Consider the following 11,050-nt stretch of genomic DNA (forward strand, 5'->3'; position numbering starts at 1 on the left):
TTCCTTTTTATCAATGGGAGCGTTTCATCTCATAAAAACCCCACTATTGGGTCCATCCAACTTGGACCTTAGTTCATGTCCAAGACCAGCTCTACGCTCCTTCCAATGCTCAGCTCAGACAGATACTCTACTGCCACCCTCCTTTTAAACTCAGTTGGTACAGCTGCACCCAACCAAGCTAATGAATCTGCGTGAGCATTTTGTCCAGAATTTATCTGTTCAACATACACCCTTTCGAAGGTATCAAGCAGGTCTTTGGCTGCCTGTACGTAGGCTGCCATCTTTTCACTCCGGGTTTCGTATTCCCCGGATAGTTGATTGACTACGAGCTGTGAATCACAATACACTCTGACTCAGTTTGCTTTCAAAGTCTTTGCACTCCTTAATCCAGCTAAGAGTGCCTCATACTCTGTCACATTATTCGATGCACTAAAACCAAGCCGAACAGATAGTTCGATCATTACTCCTTCAGGAGGAAAAAGGACAACCCCAATTCCTGAACCAGTATTACATGCTGATCCATCAATGAATAAGTTCCATTCCATGGGGTCCTGTTCGGCCGAGAGTTGATTCTTCATGGGTGATGTCTTAGTCGCCTGTTCCTTTCTCGTAGGAGGTAGGGGAGCTACCATAGGAGAAAACTCCGCCACGAAATCTGCCAAAACTTGGCCTTTGATTGCCGTGCGTGGCTGATAATCGATATCGTATTGGCTTAACTTGACGGACCATGTCGAGATCCTTTCCGAGAAGTCTGCTTTTCGTGGCAGTGATTTCAATAGAAACTCAGTATAAACTACAACCTTGTGGCTTTGGAAGTAGTGCGGTAATTTCCTTGTGGCTGTCCTAAGTGCCAGGACTAGTTTCTCTAGGGGCAGATACCTCGTCTCTGCATCTAGCAGTGTCTTGCTAACATAATAAATTGGGATTTGCTCAGTTTCCAAATCCCTTAAGAGGACTGCACTAACAGCATGTTTAGAAATAGCTAAGTACAAAACTAAAGACTCACCTGGCTGTGGAGTTGACAAGAGTGGAGGCTCAGCCAGTTACTTCTTTAGGTCCTGAAAGGCCTGTTCACACTCTACTCCCCATTCGAATCCCTCTCTCTTTTTAATAACTGAAAAAAGGGTCTGCACTTGTCACTTGATCTGCTGATAAACCATTTAGTGCTGCAGCCATTCCAGTCAACCTTTGGACTTCCTTAGTAGTTTTGGGACTATGTAGCCTCTATAGGGCTGCAATTTGATCAGGATTGGCCTCAATCCCTCTCATGGTCACCAAATGGCCTAGGAACTTTCTAGAACCAACTCCAAACGCACATTTCGAGGCGTTGAGCTTCAGTTTATACTCCCTCAGGATCTCGAAAGCTTCTTTTAAATCCGATATGTGTCCAAGTTTATCTTGACTTTTCACCACCATGTCATCTATGTAAACCTCCATAGTCTTGCCAAGGAGCTTTTTGAACATGATGGTTGCAAGTCTTTGGTACGTTGCCCCAGCATTTCTTAGCCCAAATGGCATGACGCTATAGCAGTACAACCCTCGTGGTGTAATAAAAAAAGTCTTCTCTTGATCAGGCCTAAACATAGCGATCTGATGATATCCTCAATATGCGTCGAGGAAACTCATTCGCTCGTAACTAGCAGTTGCGTCAACCAACTAGTCTATCCTTGGAAGAGGAAAACTATCCTTTGGACATGCCTTGTTTAGGTCTATGAAATCTACACAAACACACCACTTCCCATTCTTTTTCTTTACCACCACGGTGTTGGATAACCACTCTGGGTAGTAAACTTCACATATTGCTTTAGCCTCCAGCAAATGATCGACCTCTTCAATTACTACACCACATGCTGCACGGCTGCCCTCCGTTTTTTCTGAATGATCGGTTTATGTTGAGGATCAACATTTAAATGGTGACAGATCACGCCTGCATCTACTCCTGGCATTTCCTCTAGCACCCAAGCAAATACATCAACATGTTCCTTCAGAAATCTCATCAGTTCAGCCTTTTCGTCTGCTGGCAGTGATTCTCTAATTAAGAAATATCTTTCAGGATCAGTCTCGTTGATCTGAATTTTCTCCAGGCCTTCGATCACTTTTTCTGCTGGACTTCTCCCAACACCCTCAATAGTTGGTTGATCTGGTACTTCTAATGTATGAACGTGGTGGGCCTTTGGAGCTTTTTTAATGATGGAGATTAGACACTGTTGGGCCACTTTTTGATTGCCTCTAATTACTTCAACCCCATTCGATCCTGGAAATTTCACCATCTGGTGGTAAGTCGAGGAGACAGCTCTCATTTTGTGCAGCCATGTCCTCCCTATAATCACGTTATAGGAAGAAGGAACATCAACAATTAAGAAATCTATCCTCAACACCACTGATCCAGCCCGAACAGGTAGTGTTACCTTTCCAAGAGGCCAGACTGCTCCCGCATCGAACCCAATCAGGGGTGTTGTAGATTGTTCTAAGTCTGTTTGGGCCAACCCCAGCTTCTTGAACACATCGTAGTACATCACCTCTGTACAACTCCCTAAATCCACTAGAATCCTTTCAATGTCGTATTCCCCAACTCGTAGGGTTATGACCAAAGCATCGTTGTGGGGTATTTGGACTTCTCTCAGGTCATCATCTGTGAATGCTATGCTTTCATTGCACACATCATTCTCTCGCCCTCTCTTGTTTCCCAATCGCATTACATGCTGATCGTGCTTGACTTGCCTTTGTAGTAGCCTAACCTCATTTCTCGTATAAGGTATGGCCAACCCATGTATCATGTGGATTACTCCTTTAGGGTTTTGCTCGTAACCCAGTTTCATGGCTTTCCCTTTCTCCTTTGGATCCTCCTGGATAAATTCTTTGAGATAGCCCCGAGAGACCAAATCGTCAAGGTGTCTTTTGTACATCTCACAATCCTCAGTCATATGGCCCCAATCTTTATGGTAGCTACAGTGCTGATTCGTAGCACGTTTTGCATCCTTATCTCCGCCTAGACTTGGGGGCCACTTGAAATATGGCTGATTCTTTATTCGATAAAGAATCCTATAAATTGGTTCCTTCCAAACTGTAGTGATAGAAAAGAAAGATTTGGGGTCAGGAGCTTGCTTATCCTTGTACGGCTCTTTCTTAGCCTGCCCATACTCCTTTCTCTCTCTATAAGTCTTGGGCTCTGGCTTATCCACTTTTTTGACAGGTGCCTTTGGCTGTTCGGCAACAATCCTGCCATCCTCGCGGAGTATGTCATCCTCCATTCTGGCGTGTTGCTCTATCCGTTCCATCAGTTTAGCCAACGTGGCTACTGGATGTTTATTCAATGAGCGACGCAGCTCTCCCCGAATAGGCAAACTGGTCTTGAAGGTGGCAATTGCATACTCCTCACTGCAGCTTTCAATCTCGTTGAAAGTTTCCTAGTACTTCTTTGCACACTCCCTGATCAGCTCGTTTTCCGCCTGTTTCATGGTGGAAAGACTTTCAAACGTCTTTAGGGCTTTTCTGCTTGTCAAGAACCGAGCAGTGAATTCCTCAGCCAACTGCCTCCATCCTCGTATGGATCGTGGGGCCAGTTTATGAAACCAAGCCAAAGCCACCTTGCCAAGACTGAAGGGGAACATCTTGCATAAGATGGCATCATCACCCTCATGCATGAACATAGCCTGTTGATAGTGCTGTATGTGAGCTACGGGATCCGTATTTGTCTCGTATAGTACGAACGTACCGTGCTTCACTCTGCTCGTCAACCTAGCCTCTTATAGCCTCCTTGCAAAGGGGGAGGCTGCAATATTACTTAGGGCCTTCCGCGCTGCTTCTCGTGCAGTTACTATCCCATCCTCGAGCTCCTTCGACTTGTGAGCTGTAGCCTTGACCCAATCAGCATCAGGCCTCTCGTACCTGTCCCGGTGATGCTTCCTTATTTCCTCCTCTTCTGGGGTAGAACTTTGGTCTCTGCTCCTCCTTTTTCGTGAGGAAGCCTTTCGTCTTTCCAGTATTCGGCTTTTACTTCTGCTTCTCCTTTTTCGTGGAGAAGCTTCGTATCGCCCTATGATAGGACTCCTGCTCTTTTTCCCTCGTGAATGAGCCTGCCTATGGACTACCAGAGTCCGTCTGTCTTTCTGGGTGCTCTCGTACCCGTTGTAATTCTTGTATCTCGTACTCTCGTTTTCTAATCAAACGAGCATACTCCTCGATTTCCCTTCTCTTTTTATCGAGGACATCATTATCATTGTGTATACTTTTTGAATGGGTGACTGATTCCTCTCTTCGATGAGACTTACTCCTTCTCGTGGAGCCAGTGGCAGTTTTGTCTCCTTTTTCTTTGGAGTTATCTCTGTCATGTCTTCCAATGGGCTTTCTCAGAGCACCTGGTGGGGATTTATCTCTTCCCCCACCCAACTGGTCCTTTGGACTAAACGGCGTAACTGGATCTTCTTCCATCATGATTATTTTTCAGAAAAATTGGTTTTTTCCCACAGACGGCGCCAATTGTAGGGGGATGAAAACAATTGATGCTCTGAACAACACCAAAATGCAGTAGCTTACTCGTGCCTCTCCACCGGAACCCTAATCCGTCGTCGGAACCCTAATCTGCAAAACAAACAAGAGGTGAGTGCACCTCTGCCTCTCGTGGCAAAGGCCCTCCGATGCTAAAGTTAGTATCACGTACTAGAGAAACCCTAATTATCAATAGGAACGAGATTAGATCGTCATAAACTATGTACCTCTTTCCTCTAGGTTTACTTCGTATTTATAGACATATGTATGCTTGCTGCCCAAGCATCCCTATAGCCCTAGGATTCCTAACTCATATAGGAACCCAGGATCTCTTAGATTCTTGTTCCCTTATCAATTCATCACCTTAGTCCTTTTTAGGACTCTTTTCCTTAGCTGGCCGAACATCCCATTCACGTTGGGTGTCTTTCCAAGATCCTACATCCTCGGGATCTCATCCTTTTACAATATATTTACTGTACTGGAACCTTCTAGAGCGTTCTTGCCGCCTCACGATTTAGGACTACTTCTTTCCCTGTTCGGCTACCTTTTTGCCGAACATTCCATCTAGACCAGTGGCCTCACATGTCACAGGTCTCTTTATGACAAATGACTTCTCCTGTCTTTTTATCTAAACATGCCGAACAGACTTCCTGGTCCAATGACTCCTCATGTTATTGGGCCTTATCGCCGTTCACCACACTGCCCGGCGATAAGGCCTGTCCAATCTTCCACGTGCTCTCATACACCACATGTTTGGCAACTAAATGTATCTGTTTGGGAATACCTCCCTACAGATGCGGACTTGTTTTCGAGAAACTATCCATCATGATTGCGGATATTTTGGGACCCTGCCTTACAAATTTACCGTGTGTCATAATTCGAAAATGCTATTGCAACGCCATAGAGGAAAGGGACAAGAGTGTCAGGCGCGGAGCTCGTCTTCTAGGTGAAATTGAAGCAATTCTTGGAATCCTCAAACACCATGAACTTCCAAGCTTAAGTGGCGATCAAGCTACGTATATCGATGAGTGGCACTCATACATGATGCAGAGGGACCCCCCTTCTCTTGTTCCTTCATCAAACAATGAGATATCAGCTTCTAGTTCTGGTGAGTTGCATATAAATGTTGCTAAGTAAAAGCCTAGATTACAACTTATGTGATGCTATTATTTTCTTCTCTTTTTGTTTCGTTTGGATTATGAACTTCAGTGATTTGTAAAATAAAGATAGTCTTATGCATTAAGCTACGCGATTCCTATGCAGCAGTAGTTTGTATGTGATAGCCTTATGCATGCTTTATGCATTAAGCTGTGCGATTCCTATACAGCAGTAGTTTGTATGTGATGTATGTGATAGCCTTATGCATGCTTTATGCATTAATCTATGTGATTCCTATGCAGTAGTAGTTTGTATGTTTTCCCAATATATCATATAAGGTGTCTTAATACAGTCCGCTTTTACCACTGCTTTTGTTAACTTTTGCTTTTTTGCTAAATTTAATAGTTGCTTTCGTCAATGAAAACCGACAAAAAAATCACATTAAATGCTCATAAACAACATAAGTACATAATACTAGTGTCTCCTACTCTCCTTTTGAGCGAGAAGCTTGGAATGTCCAGTAGTTCTAATCTAATGTATTATATATATGTGTGTTTGAGATTGTGCCTCCTTATACTGGTTTTGAAAATCTATTCTGCCAGAATTCACTCTTCGAATTTCTACCAAACACTTCTACAATCCAAAAAACAATCGGGAATCCACAATCAAAGCCTAGAATCTGTGCCAAACACCCTCTATAATATTTTTGCGTGTCAAACAATACTAACACTTGAAGCATACACAAAATTAGCAGGAGTTGAAAAAAAAAAAAAAAAAGGTTGGTTGTATGACAGTATTAACACGAAAAAGACATGGCACAAGAAAATTAAACTCCTCATGTTCAGGTTGAACTTTCATATTATCGCCAAATATACATGGCCAACCTGTTCAATAATTAATTGTGTCAACCCAATACGTACGACCCCAAAACTTTAACAAAAAAAATCTGAACCTAACTCGCCTTTGGTGAGTTTATGTATGATGTTTAGACTAAAAAAGTAGTTCGTTGTTAACCTTCATACCTACGTTGGCAGTTGGCACAGTAAATATTAACAGTTCGAACAAGTGTCAGACACATATGGCACGTTTATTTGAAGAGGTTGTCTAAGCTAGGCTCTACAACTTCTTTTCTGTTATCCTGCATCTGCCCGTATAAGGACGCATACACATGTTCATACATCAAGGATTTAGCCATGGTTATAGACCGCAGTTTGATCCTAATTTCTTCCATGCTCATACTTACCAAGTGTTTTTTAAGACCTTCTCTCCTTCATAACATCAGATCTTTCAAGACATTTCCTATTGTTTCACTTGTCTGCAATTAAGGTCCTGAAAATATGTTGAGGTTCCTATCTACTATAGTCAAGTTGTTGGGATGGTTTGAGCTCCCAATGGTGTTGGTTCAAATTCCACCCAAGTCGAAGTCTGGTACAGGTTTAATTAGGTTTAATTACTCTCTAGTTTCCCGAAAAGCTTGCCGGTGATAGCTGGTCCCTTGTTCTTTGTTGACGTGCCTGGCTTTACATCTTCATGCCTGGAATACGTAAAGTGTATTGATTGCATGGGTTGCCTAATCAGCCTATATTATGGCATTGAGGGAGAGTTTTTTGGTATAGAGAATGAGGTGAAAAACAGTGTGTGCAAGGGTCAAGTCTAGTACTTGGGGAGAGTGTGTTCTTGTATGAGTGAGTGTATAAGGGTTAGGTGTGGGTTATTTCATACTCTAGTGTACTTGTACTAAAATTATCATAGTGAAAGAACGGGATCCTCTATGTGGAGTAGGCGTGTTATTGTTGAACCACGTAATTCTTGCGTGTCTCTCTCTAGTTTATTTTTCATCGTACTTCCATTGGTTGCCATTGTGGTTGTGTTTGAATCTCGGTTCTTGGGTACTTCTGCATTTAATCCCAACACAAGTCAATCCATGGAAAGTATCAAGAGCACACTACTAAAATTAAGCACAATGTACCTGCTTGTCATTGTGGACTGCCCACATGGCACATGCCCTTAAACGGTTGTGATATTTCCATTTTACTTCGAAGATTGACTCGATAAACACTACAATTGGCGGTATAACCATGTATCCTAGTATATATGCGCATGTGAAAATCTGGCTCGATTTGCATTTTGCAAATGCGGTTGTTTTGGTACAACAGTTAATGAATTCCACAACATGGAGATTTATGATATGTAGTTTTGTTCTGATTTGGTACCTATTGTTTCGCATGGTGATCTCGCTAAGGTTTAAATTTGTGAAGTTTTGGCTCCATTTAGCACCCGAAGTTTGAGATTTGAGATGTTTGGCTTCTCTATCATCGTTCGTGAAAACCAAATCAGTTTCTTGTAAGACTGGAAGGCTGTTAAGGTCTTTTCATTAAATAGATATAGGTCTTTTTTCTCACTTCTTACGAGAAACTTGGAGACTTGTGAGTTTTTTGTTGTTGTTAAACCCTCCTTTTGAAAGTCTCAAGTTTTGTGAGAGCTTCCTTGTTCATCATTTACTTCTTTGGAGCATTTGATCTGTTTGATTTCGTGGTATCCGGCCTTTTTCTTGTAATTGCTCTTGGACATAGCTTGTGTCTAACTACGTAAATGGCTCACATGTGCTTTAATTCTCCCTCTAGTTGGTTCTTCTTCATATCAAGGCCATTAATATTCTTTGGGTGGTTTAGATTTAATCTTTCTGAAACCTCATTACATAGCAAATTGATGCGGTCCTTCACGTTGGAGACCACATGTCAGCACAAGAAATTTGGAAGTAGAACCTGTTGGGAAATTGAATGGATTGGGGGTCCATTACTTCCCCATATTCATGGTGGGGGTTACCTCTAATCATTGTGGGGGGGTTTTTTCCCATTCATTCTACCATTTACTCCGCGAATTGAATGCCAGGCAGCATTACAAGGGTCAAGTTCTGCCTATATAAGGAGCATTTCACAGCATAGTTCAACACAATTCACACAAAAGTCTACTAGCATTCTGATACATTGTGAGAGAGAGACAGACGCTGAGTTAGTTCGCCAAGACGTTCTTCGATGGTGTTCCGACGTTCGTGGTCCGAGCTGGATCAATCCTGGGAGATAGACGCTGAGTAACCTCAACACCCACCGGTAGGCGGTGAATCTGTTTTAAGGACACCGTGTGAAACACGGGTTTCGGTTCACGAATCCATTCTGTATTTCGGTTTGCATTTCAGTCTTTGTAATTTCAATATGTTGTAATTCTGTTCATATGTAAATGTTATAGAATTCGTACTCTGGATTCCCGATTGTAAACATTTTGTGTAACAAGCTTAAAACAGATTTTGATCGTTTGATCGACAATCGTATTTCCAGAAAACGTATTCTGTTTGGGACTAACATTTGGGTTGCCAAAACAGTTTGGTGACAGATTAGTTTCCTTGGTGGATTAACCACTGGTGCCTGCGATTATGGAATAATCTGACAAATTGCTCGATGTTTAAAGAAATCATTTGCAAACTTGTTTGGCTTCGTCCTCGTTGGGAACAGAAAGGCTTCGGCCTAAGGCAGTCATGCACGGCTTGGCCTTGGTTCAATGGTGTATGGCCTTTGGAGCAGTCTACTCAGTTTCTGCCGTGACACTGCTCGGCCCTAATCTGTTGGTTTGATCGGCCTCTAAAGCAATCTACTCGGTTTCTGCCGTGACACTGCTCGGCTATAATCAGTTCTGTGATCTGCTCGGTGGAAGCAGTCTGTGTATGTGGCATTGTGATCAGCCAGTGGTGGGCTAAATTCGACTTTTTGTGCTATGTCTGGATTGATCATCCAAGTGGTAGGATGTTTCTTCCAGTCAGAGTGCACGGCCTTTGTGGTAAAGCCAGTACACAGATTGGTCTAGTCGATCCCCACTGAGGGCCAGCCCTCAGACTCCAGCCCGGGGGCGCTGCCCCCAGGACCCCCGTCAGGGGGCACGGCCCCTTGAGACCCCCACCAGGGGGCGCGCCCCTTAGGACCCCCAGGTTACATGGTATTGTGGGGATGTCAGACTTTGCTTATTTGATAGATTGTTAATCTATGCATGTATAGCTTGTCATTTTGAGATTGAGATTTGTTCTCTTATATGTGGTTGTTCCTAATTTCACGAAAACATGACAACTGAGCAAGGAAAAACTACCGCCACCGGTAAAGACAAAGAGACTGGTAGTGTCAGCGGAAATGGAAATGGTGGTGGTGCTATTCTAACTCATGCTCCTATTCCTGGGATTCCCAATGTTCCAATGTCTCACGTGAAGAGGCCAAGCAAATTTGTTGGGGTCAACTTCAAAAGGTGGCAATAGAAGATGTTGTTCTATCTCACCACCTTGAACTTGGCAAAATGGCTTATCGAGGAAGCACCTGTTATTGCTGAGGACGATCCTGACACTCAGAAGCGAATTGATGTGGCCAGATGGAAAGAGCATGACTACATGTGCAAGAATTATATTCTGAATGCTCTAGATGATTTGGTGTATTCTGTGTATGGCGAGGCTCCGTCGGCAAAGGAGATGTGGGATTCCTTGGACAGGAAATACAAGATTGAGGGTGCTGCGTCCAAAAAGTTTGTTGTGGGCCGGCTCCTTGATTATATGATGGTGCACTCCAAGTCTGTGGCAGTCCAAGTCCAAGAGCTGCAGCTCCTGCTCAACGAGATCAGGACTGAAGGGATGATTCTGAGTGAAGCATTCCAGGTGGCTGCGGTCATCCACAAGCTACCCCCAGCATGGAAAGAATTCAAAAGCTATCTCATGTTCAAGAATAAGAAGATGACCTTGGAGGCTCTTTTCATCAAGCTCCGTATTGAAGAGGAGAATCGGGGTATGGATAGGAGTGCAAAGGCCTCCTACATGCCCAAGGCAAAAATGATGGAGCATGGTCAATCTTTCGGTGTGAGGAAAAACCAGAATGACAGGCGGTCTGACAAGCGGTCTGACAAGCAAGCTAGTAAACAGAAGGACAAGAGTGTCAATCTGGGACCGAGAGGTGGTGTTGCCAAGAAACAGAAAGAGAAGTTTCAGGGTACATGCTTCAACTGCAACAAGTTTGGGTATAAAGCTTCGGAGTGTAAGAAGCCACCTAACCCTTGCACCCAGGCCCACTTGGCTCAGGTGGAGGCAGGAGTGTCCAATATCAACCTTTTGGCTGTGGTATCTGAAGTGAACATGGTTGGTTCAAACCCGCAGGAATGGTGGATAGACACTGGAGCTACACGTCATATCTGTTGTGATAGGCAGTTGTTCACTACCTTCGAGCCGGTTGCTAATGGTGAAAAGCTATTTATGGGGAATTCAGCTACCTCAGATGTTGCGGGGTAGGGGAAAGTGGTCCTGAAGATGACTTCGGGAAAAGAGTTGACTCTGAATAATGTGTTATTCGTGCCAGATATTCGTAAGAATTTGGTTTTTGGTTCGCTTTTGAGCAAGCACGGCTTCCGCTTGGTTTTCGAGGCAGATAGGGTCACTCTAACT

Source organism: Rhododendron vialii, chromosome 4a, assembly GCF_030253575.1.
Source record: "Rhododendron vialii isolate Sample 1 chromosome 4a, ASM3025357v1".
NCBI lineage: Eukaryota > Viridiplantae > Streptophyta > Magnoliopsida > Ericales > Ericaceae > Rhododendron > Rhododendron vialii.